The sequence below is a fragment of the Prionailurus viverrinus genome, chromosome C1 (assembly GCF_022837055.1).
Source record: "Prionailurus viverrinus isolate Anna chromosome C1, UM_Priviv_1.0, whole genome shotgun sequence".
NCBI lineage: Eukaryota > Metazoa > Chordata > Mammalia > Carnivora > Felidae > Prionailurus > Prionailurus viverrinus.
In genome coordinates, this window is record NC_062568.1 from 87,407,323 (window position 1) to 87,418,592 (window position 11,270).

Here is an 11,270-nt window from a genome sequence, read left to right on the forward strand (position 1 = left end):
CTTTTGTTGTCAGATTGCTATGGTTAGGACTTCCAACACTATGTTGAATGAACGTGGTGAGAATGAACATCCTTGCCTTGTTCCTGACCTTAGGGAAACGCTCTCAGTTTTTCCCCATTAAGGATGATGTTAGCCACAGGTTTTTCATAGATGGCCTTTATTATGTTGAGGTATGTCCGCTTTAAACCTATTTTGTTGAGGGTTTTTGACATGAATAGATGTTCTCCTTCGCCAAATGCTTTTTCTGCATCTACTGAAATGGTCATATGGTTCTTATCCTTTCTCTTAATGATGTGATGTAAACTGTTGATTGATTTGTGAATATTGAACCACCCTTAAAAGCCAGGAATAAGTACACCTTGATCATGGTGAATGGTTGTTTTATATGTATTGTTGGATTCAGCTTGCTAGTATTTTGTGGAGGATTTTTGCATCCATGTTCATCAGGCATATTGGCCTGTAGTTCTCTTTTTTAGTGGAGTCTTTATCTGGTTTTGGTATCAGGATAATGCTGGCCTCAGAATGAATTTGGAAGTTTTCCATACTTTTCTATTTTTTGGAATAGTTTGAGAGGAGTAAGTATTAACTCTTAATTAAATGGTTAGTAGAATTCACTTGCGAAATCATCTGATCTTGATCTTCTGGGTTTTGGGAGTTGTTTTTGTTTGTTTGTTTGTTTTGTTTTTATTACTGATTCAATTTCTTTGCTGGTTATTGGTCGGTTTAAGTTGTATATTTCTTCCTGTTCCAGTTTTGGCAGCCTATGTTATATGTTTCTAGGTATTTATATGTTTGGTAGTTGATGGTATATGTTTCTAGGTATTTATTCATTTCTTCTCAGTTGTCTAATTTGTTGCATATAGTTTTTCATAATATTCTCTTATAATTTTTGTATTTCTGTGGTGTTGGTTGTTATTTCTCCTCTCTCATTTGTGATTTTATTTATTTGAGTCCTTTCTCTTCTTGGTAAGTCTGGCTACAGGTTTATCAATTTTATTAGCTTTTTTCAAAAACCTACCTCCTGGTTTCATTGATATGTCCTATTGTTTTTTTTAGTTTCTGTATCATTTATTTCTGCCTTTACCTTTATTATTTTTTCCTTCTGTTGGCTTTAGGTTATGCGTGGTGTTCTCTTTTAGGTCCTTTAGGTGTAAGGTTAAATTATTTATATGAGATTTTTCTTGCTTCTTGATGTAGGCTTGGATTACTGTAAACTTTCTTCTTAGGACAACTTTTGCTGCACCCAAAAGGTTTTGGACCATGGTGTTTTCATTTTCATTTGTTTCCATGTACTGTTTTATTTCTTCTTTGATTTCCGGGTGACTCATTCATTGTTTAGTAGCATGTTATTTAACGTCCATGTATTTGTGGTCTTTCCACACTTTTTCTTGTGTTTGAGTTCTAATTTTATGGCATTGTAGTCAGAAAAGATGCATGTTATGGCTTTGATCTTCTTGAATTTGTTGAGACTTGTTTTGTGGTCTACTATCTGATCTGTTCTCAAGACTGTCCCATGTGTACTTGAAGAATGTGTATTTTTCTGTTTTAGAATGGAATGTTCTGAATATATCTATTAAGTCCATCTGGCCCAGTGTATCATTCAAAGCCATTGTTTTCTTGTTGATTTTCTGTTTACATGATCTGTCCATTGCTGTAAGTGGGAGTGTTAAAGTCCCCTACTATTATTGTATTACTATCAATTGGTTCCTTTATGTTTGTTATTAACTGTTTTATGTATTGGTGCTCACATGTTGGGTGCATAAATAGTTGCAATTATTATATCTTGTTGGATTGTCCCATTTCTTATTATATAGTGTCCTTCTTTGTGTCTTGTTACAGTCTTTGTTTTAAAGTATAATTTTGTTTGATATAGGTATTGTTACTCTGGCTTTCTTTTGACATCAATTTGCATGATACAGTTTCTGTACCCCCTAGGCAACATATCAATGGGTCTTGTTTGTTTGTTTTTTTTTAATCCATGCTGTCACCCTATGACTTTTGATTCCTGTATTTAGTCCATTTACATTTGAAGCAAGTATTGAGAGATATGTATCATCATTTTATTATTTGTTTTGTAGTTGTTTATGAGGATTTTCTCTGATCCTTTCTTGTCTTTCTCTCTTTCACAGTGTGTTGATTTTCTTTAGTTATATATTTGGATTTATTTTTCTTTTTTTTTATTTAAAAAAATTTTTTTAACGTTTATTTATTTTTGAGACAGAGAGAGACAGAGCATGAACGGGGGAGGGGCAGAGAGAGAGGGAGACACAGAATCTGAAACAAACTCCAGGCTCTGAGCTGTCAGCACAGAGTCCGACACGGGGCTCGAACTCACGGACTCACGGACCGTGAGATCGTGACCTGAGCCGAAGTCGGACGCTTAACCGACTGAGCCACCCAGGCGCCCCGGATTTCTTTTTCTTTATTCTTTGCATATTTATTAGTGGTTTTGATATGTGGTTACCATTAGGTTTGTACATAATTTCTTTTACATATAGCAGTCTCTATTAAATTAGTGGTCATTTACATTTGAGCCCATTCTTTGCTCCTTTCTTCCCCACATTTTAGGTATATGTTGTCATATTTTACATCCTTTTATTTTATGAGTTCTTTGACTGATGTTTTACAGAAATATTCATTTTTACTGATTTTGTTTTTCCTACCTTCATATTGTCACTTTTTGTTTTTCCTTTCCACTCAGAGAATCCCCTTTAATATTTTTTGCAGGGCTGGTTTAGTGGTTATAAACTCCTTTAGTTTTTGTTGTCTGGGAAACTCTTTATCTGTCCTGTTCTGAATGTTAACTATGCTGGGTAGAATATTCTTGGCTGTAGATTTTTCCCATCAGCACTTTAAGTGTATCATGCCACTCTCTTCTGGCTGATAAAGTTTCTGCAGAAAAATCCCCCTGCTAGCATTTTGAGATTCCTTTATATGTTACTGTCTTCTCTTGTTTTGCTGCTTTAAAATTTTTCATCACTATATTTTGCGAACTAAGTTATAATACGTCTTGGTGTGGGTCTCCTTTTGTTGATTTATTTGAGTGTTCTCTGTTCCTCCTGGATATCTGTTTTCATCCCCAGAATAGGGAAGTTTTCAGTTTTTGTTTCTTCAAATAAATCTGCCCTCTTTTCTTTCTCTTCTTCTGAGACTCCTATAATATGAATGTTATTATGTTTGATGGAGTCACTGAGTTCCCTAAGTCTATTCTCATTTTCCATAATTCTTTTTTCTCTCTTTTGTTCAGCTTGATTACTTTCTATTACTCTGTCTTCTGGGTCATTAATTAATTCCTCTGCTTCTTCCAATCCTCTGTTCATTCCATCAAGTTTGTTTCTCATTTTGTTTACTAAGCCCTTTACCCCTCCCATGTTATGCCTTATCTCTGTGTTAAGGGTCTCAGTCGTCTCTTCCTTTTTTTTTCTCAAGTCCAGTGAATATCCTTAGGATTATTACTTTAAATTCTGTACTGGGTTGTTACTTATAACTGTTTCACTTAGATCTCTGCCTGTGGCTTTGTCCTGTTCTTTAATTTGGGATAAATTTATTTGTCTTTTCATTTTGTCTGTGTCTCTGTGCCTATTTCTCTGTGTTAGGGAAGTCAGCTACATCTCCTGTTCTTGAGGGTAATGGATTTATGAAGAGGTCCTGTAGTGCCCTGCCATGTGGTATCCCCTGTTCTCTAGGGCCTGGAAATTCCAGGAGTGTTTCCAATATTTGTTGCTTGTGCTTTATTGTTCTGTGCTGACTGCTTTATCCTTCAGGCCAGTCATCTGCCAGACATGCTCTTTGCCTGTTGTGGTAAGTGGTCTCTGGACTGAGCATGGAGTGTTTTGACTGGGTGTACTTTTGTTGGCTTATGAAATGAGACTGGTTGCCACTGCCACCAGAACTAAAGGTCTACAAAACTCCCAAGTCAAAAGGCACAGTGTGAGCATGGGTTTGCCAGGCTTCTGAGGGACAGGGCCTACTGCACTGGGACTGATGCAAGTGAAACCGGTCAGGGTGGTTCCACCAGATCAAGGTGGCATGTGGGGCAGGGCTTGGTAGGAGCAAGTTAGATAGTGAATATAGGTGCTGCACTGGTTCCCACGGATGGCACTGTACTTATGCTGAAGGGAAGGGGAGGGAAAGGGCACCTGCTAGTTAGTTTGTTCCTGGAGAGGTCTCTCTATGAATGCTGCCTCTCTGGCAAGCACTTTGAGATGAACAAATAACCTCCCCACTGTGTGTCCCAGGCACTCTTCATATCACTGTTTCCACACTGTATGTCCAAAGGTTGTTTACCTGATTTCTGTCCAAGAGCATCACAATACCTTCTTGGATGTATCCCAGCCAAGCCATCTGACCTTCAAAACTACAGGCTTTAAGTTCTGCTGGTTGCCAGAAGTCACAAAATTCATCCCCCTCACTTCCTAAGACAATTACTATGGGGATTCATTTTCCTTATGTGCTCCTCTGTGTGTCAGTCTGTATGTTGCCTTTCTCTGCAACTGCGCTTCTTCCCCACCACAGTGGTCAGGAGCTGTTTTTCTCCCAAACCACATCTGCATACTTCTTACCTTCTTTGATGTGGCCTCTTCTCTTCCTTTAGCTATGGAATTTGTTCTGTCAGTCTTTGGATCAATTTTGGGTTATTTAGGATGATTTGATAGTTTCCAAGTTGTATTCTTAGAAGGAAGTGAACTTAGGGTCCTCCTACCCTGCTGCTATCTTCCCCACTTACTCAGATGAATTAATTCTAATTATAACTAACTCTTCCAAAGGAAATAAAATCATGGGATATTCCACATCTCATTTCATAAAGCTAGCGTATCTTCAAAACGCATAAAGACAGTGTAAGAAAGGATAATTACAAGACAATCATATAGATAGATAGATATTTACTTAAAACAGTTTTAGCAGACTAAATCTAAAAACATTTCATAAAAAGTGGCTTTTATTCCAGGAATGCAAAAATGGCTCAGCATTTGAAAATAAATCAAAATAATTTATTACATTAATTGACTATCCTAATAAATGCAGAATAATGTTTGACAGAACTCAACATGCATTCATGATTAAAGCTCTTTGCAAAGTAGGAATAAAAAGAAACTCCTTTAATTTGATAGGAATATCTAAAAAAGGGGGGACAGAGGGTGTTTCAAAATAAATAAAGCAATATTATTCTTTATAATAAACATTTGTTAACTTTCTATTTGATAGTGTTCATGAGAAAAGAATTTCCACTATAACCAATTCTACGCTGTTTCTTACTGAATGTCTTACCCAGAATATTAAGTCATAAAATGGAACTAAATTATTGAATAGAAAGAAAAAAGCCAGAATTCATGGAATGCAGTATATATAGAAAATCAAAGTTTTTACAATTATTAACATTAATATGTTATTTTGCAACAAAGCTGCTCTATTAAAAGTATAGAAAAAATTTTATTTTTATATAACCACAACCAGAATATATAATTTTAAAATGTCTCCTTTTATAATATCTTCAGAAACATCATATTCATAGGAATAAGTCAAATGTAAGTTATGCAAGATCTGTATATAGAAATATGTTGAACGACTTTAAAGAAGACCTAAATAAATAGAGCTATGTACCATAATAATGGATGGAATGATGTCAATGCTTCCCAAAGAATGAGGTCTTTATAGAAAAAAAACCAGTGAGTGTAAATGAATAAACTAGGGCTCCTATGTGTAAGAGCTCCTGAGTAAAGTATAGAGTTGTCTCAAGCCACTGGTTTGGTAGTAAACAGAATATATCATGTGTGTGCTTACAAATCCACATTTACTCATGATCTACTTGAGTCCATTGCTGCATGGAAAGAGTATTTAAGAATAAAAAAATGCACAAATATTTTGAAAGTAAGTATAAAGGATAAGTACAGAAATTGTTTACAGATGCAATATACCTAACAAAGTTTGAATTTAGTTTTGTTTCAGCGTTTCAAATGATATTCTGATTACTTTGACACCAAAAATGTTTTTATGCTAATGGAAAGGAAAACAATCATTTTAACTTGACTATTTGGAAACCTCTGATTTAACAAAATATCATTCCATTTTGTTAATGTAACCAGATATTAAAACCAAACTGCTTTATTATTAGTTTTAGCTGAATCTCTAAGATTTCAGAATCTCTAAGATTTCAGAACACTTTTACATTCAAAAGTGAGAATTCTCTGTATAGAACTTGGAAAAAGATGGTTGAAAACTATATTTTCATCTCTTAAATGCTTAGCCACATGAAGGGTCTAGAGTACCAAAAGGTCCGAGGAAAGAGTATACTTTTTGGAGAGCACTGCTGGTATCTTGTGAGACCCAACACACCTTCATTAGAGAGTGATAGGGAAATTGTTCCTAAATTAAATACAAGAGAAGGGAACCTCATGAGTCAACTCCAGGAGCTCAATATACGTTCCTGGGGAGCTTAGAAGGTGTAGTAAGCTGGTATCTCACTTAGGTCTCTGAAATCTGGTAGATAGAGGCTATGCCTAACTAGCTGCTCTAAAGAGAGTACAGTTAGTGTACTGCATCTTGCAAAGGATTGCACAGAGTTTATGAGAGTATTGATGCCTGCATATTTTCCAAGAACCAGATGTGGGAAAATGTGAGAGAAAGAACCAGAACCATGGATGACCCTGTTCAAAAGGACTGCCTGGAAGAATGTGGTTTCCACAATAAAGATAGTGGACCAGCTTGTTCCCAGGAAGTGAGAAAGGAGATGCTGGTCAAGGGTAGACAGTTGAGAGAACACAGGGTGAGAGTGGGAGGTATCTATAAAAAATGTACAAAAGCATCCCTTGAGAGGAAGATCCTTGAAGCCCAGGGAGTGCTATTACCAGCTCATGGCAGTATCAATGTGCTAGGCTGGGACCTGAAGGAGAAGTAGACACTTTCCCTTTGTATTACAGCCAGCCAGCCCAAGTCCAGCCTGAGCTGATTGAGAGATGAAGCCTTAACTTTGTATGGACTTGGATGTTTGGACAATTTGAAATCTTGAAAGAAGACTATTTTGTGGCTTGAAATGACCCGAGAGCTATTTATTTTCTAGGATATAGAAGAAGAATCATAACTACTACTCTTATAATCATCCAAGGAACTGGGGAAGAATTATCCACTTGCTAATTTTACCTGTCACTTGGCTGGACTATAGTGCCCAGTTGTTTGACCAAACACCTAGATGTTGCTGTGAAGGTACTTTTTAGATGTGATTAACATTTAAATCAGCAAATTTCCCTCCACATGTGGGTGGGCCTCATTCAATCAGTAAAAGGCCTTAAGACCAAAGACAGGTTTCCTAAAGAAAGAATTTGGCCTCAAAGCTGCAGAATAGAAACTGTGTCTGAATTTGGAGCCTGCCTAGCCTGTCCTGAGGATTTCAGAGTCAAGAATCTTATCTGAATTCCAGCCTGCTGGCTTTTCCTATGGATTTTGGACTCACCAGTCTGCACAGTCACATGAATCAGTTCCTTAAAATAAATCTCCCTCCTTCCTTCCTTCTTCCCTCTGCCTTCCTCCTTCTCTCTCAACCTCTCTGTATACAGACATAGATATATAAATATATACATATATTCTCTTTATATACAGAATGGGTTTAAATCAACAATGGGAGGAAAAAAGTTAAATTGTTTTATGATTATAACCTTCATCTTGTTTAACATTTCCGTTTTAGTATCTTTTTATCCTAGTGAGTGCTTTTGAATGGGTGGATACATTTAGAAATCTACAGGCCATTAGTTTTTGTTAAAATTTAATGTTACATGCTGCCCCTAACCCTTTCCTGTTCTTGCTCTGAAATAAGCCCATGTAAACTCCTACATGGGAGCTCTAGCACTCACATGTTTATTGATTCATTAAGAGGTCATCTGACATCTGATTCTTTAGCCCTGTCTGGTTGTGAGATCAGTATACATTGACCTAGTGGAAATAATATCTCAGTTGCCTAGTATTTATATTCTTGGTTTTAGTTAACTGGTGTGTATGTGTATGCATATGTGTGTGTGCATGTGTGTGTTTTCCCCCAGATAGTTTATTTTTTTATTTTTATTTTTTAATATGAAATTTATTGTCAACCTGGTTTCCATACAACAACCAGTGCTCATCCCAACAGGTGCCCTCAATGCCCATCACCCATCCTCCCCTCCTTCTCACCCCCCATCAACCCTCAGTTTATTCTGTTTTTAAGAGTCTCTTATGGTTTGGATCCCTCCCTCTGTAACTTTTTTTTTCCTTCCCCTCCCCCCATGGTCTTCTGTTAAGTTTCTTAGGACCCACACAAGACTGAAAACATATGGTATCTGTCTTTCTCTGTATGACTTATTTCACTTAGCATCACACTCTCCAGTTCCATCCACCTTGCTACAAAAGGCTGTATTTCATTCTTTCTCATTGCCAAGTAGTATTCCATTGTCTATATAAACCACAACTTCTTTATCCATTTATCAGTTGATGGACATTTAGGCTCTTTCCATAATTTGGCTATTGTTGAAAGTGCTGTTATAAACATTGGGGTACAAGTGCCCCTATGCATCAGTACTCCTGTATCCCTTGGATAAATTCCTAGCAGTGCTATTGCTGGGTCATAGGGTAGATCTATTTTTAATTTTTTGAGGAATCTCCACACTGTTTTCCACAGCGGCTGCACCAGTTTGCATTCCCACCAAGAGTGCAAGAGGGTTCCCGTTTCTCCACATCCTCTCCAGCATCTATAGTCTCTTGATTTGTTCCTTTTAGCCACTCTGACTGGTGTGAGGTGGTATCTCAGTGTGATTTTGATTTGTATTTCCCTGATGGGGAGTGACGTTGAGCATCTTTTCATGTGCCTGTTGGCCATCTGGATGTCTTCTTTAGAGAAGTGTCTACTCATGTTTTCTGCCCATGTCTTCACTGGATTATTTGTTTTTCAGGTGTGGAGTTTGGTGAGTTCTTTATAGATTTTGGATACTAACCCTTTGTCCTATATGTCATTTGCAAATATCTTTTCCCATTCTGTCAGTTGCCTTTTAGTTTTGTTCGTTGTTTTCTTTGCAGTGCAGATGCTTTTTATCTTCATGAGGTTCCAATAGTTAATTTTTGATTTTAATTCCTTTGCCTTTGGGGATGTGTCAAGTAAGAAATTGCTACGGCTGAAGTCACAGAGGTTTTTTCCTGCTTTTTTGTCTACAGTTTTGATGGTTTCCTGTCTCACATTCAGGTCCTTCATCCATTTTGAGTTTACTTTTGTGAATGGTGTAAGAAAGTGGTCTAGTGTCATTCTTCTGCATGTTGCTGTCCAGTTCTGCCAGCACCATTTGTTAAAGAGACTGTCTTTTTTCCATTGGATATTCTTTCCTGCTTTGTCAAAGATTAGTTGGCCATACTTTTGTGGGTCCAATTCTGGAGTCTCTATTCTATTCCATTGATCTATGTGTCTGTTTTTGTGCCAATAGCATGCTGTCTTGATGATGACAGCTTTGTAGTAGAGGCTAAAGTCTGGGATTGTGATGCCTCCCACTTTGGTCTTCTTCTTCAATATTACTTTGGCTATTCTGGGTCTCTTGTGGTTCCATACAAATTTTAGAATTGCTTGTTCTAGCTTCGAGGAGAATGCTGGTACAATTTTGATTGGGATGGTATTGAATGTGTAGATTGTTTTGGGTAGTATTGACATTTTAACAATATTTATTCTTCCAATCCATGAGTACGGAATGTTTTTTTTTTTAATGTTTATTTATTTTTGAAAAAGAGAGAGCGCGAGAGAGAGCATGAGTGGGGGAGGGTCAGAGAGAGAGGGAGCCTGAAACAGGCTCCAGGCTCTGAGCGGTCAGCACAGAGCTCGACGTGGGCTCGAACTCACGGAGTGTGAGCTCATGACCTGAGCTGAAGTTGGATGCTAAACCCACTGAGCCACCCAGGCGCCCCTAGCACGGAATGTTTTTCATATCTTTGTATCTTCTTCAATTTCTTTCATAAGCTTTCTATAGTTTTCAGCATACAGATCTTTTACATCTTTGGTTAGGTTTATTCCTGGGTATTTTATGATTCTTGGTGCAATTGTGAATGGGATCATTTTCTTTATTTGCCTTTCTGCTGCTTCATTATTAGTGTATAAGAATGCAACTGAGGGAGGGAGGGAGGGAAGATGGTCGCGTAGGAGGACGCTGGGCTCACCGTGCGTCCTGCTGATCACTTAGATTCCACCTACACCTGCCTAAATAACCCAGAAGACCGCCAGAGGATTAGCAGAACAGAGTCTCCACAGCCAAGCGCAGACCAGAGGCCCACGGAAGAGGGTAGGAAGGGCAGAGAGGCGATACGTGCTCCACCGACTGGCGGGAGGGAGCTGGGAAGGAGGGGCGGCCTGCCGGCCAAGCAGAGCCCCCGAGTCTGTCTTGCAAAAGTGGAGGGGCCGGACGGAGTGTGTTCTGACAGCAAGTGGGACTTAGCATTTGGGAGGTCATAAGTTAACAGCTCTGCTCGGAAAGCAGGAAGGCTGGAGGACAACGGGAGGGAGAGTTGTTTCGCCCCGGAAGACAGAGCTCAGCTTGGCGGGGAACAAAGGCACTAGCCAGCGCCATCTCCCTCGCCCATCTCCCAGCCAAAAACCCAAAGGGAACCGGTTCCTGCCAGGGAACTTGCTCGCTCCGCGCAAACACCCAACGCTGTGCTTCTGCGGAGCCAACCCTCGGGCAGTGGGTCTGACTCCCTCCCGCTGGCACAGGGCCCCTCCTGAAGTGGATCACCTAAGGAGAAGTGAGCTAAGCCTGCCCCTCCTGCCCCCGTGCACCTTGCCTACCCACCCCAGCTAATACGCCAGATCCCCAGCACCACAAGCCTGGCAGTATGCAAGTACCCCAGACGGGCCACACTACCCCACAGTGAATCCCACCCCTAGGAGAGGGGAAGAGAAGGCACACACCAGTCTGCCTGTGGCCCCCGTGGTGGGCTGGGGGCAGACATCAGGTCTGACTGCAGCTCCGCCCACCAACTCCAGTTATACACCACAGCACAGGGGAAGTGCCCTGCAGGTCCTCACCACTCCAGGCACTATCCAAAATGACCAAACGGAAGAATTCCCCTCAAAAGAATCTCCAGGAAATAACAACAGCTAATGAACTGATCAAAAATGACTTAAATAATATAACAGAAGTGAATTTAGAAAAATAGTCATAAAATTAATCACTGGGCTTGAAAACAGTATAGAGGACAGGAGAGAATCTCTTGCTACAGAGATCAAGGGACTAAGGAACAGTCAGGAGGAGCTGAAAAACTCTTTAAACGAAATG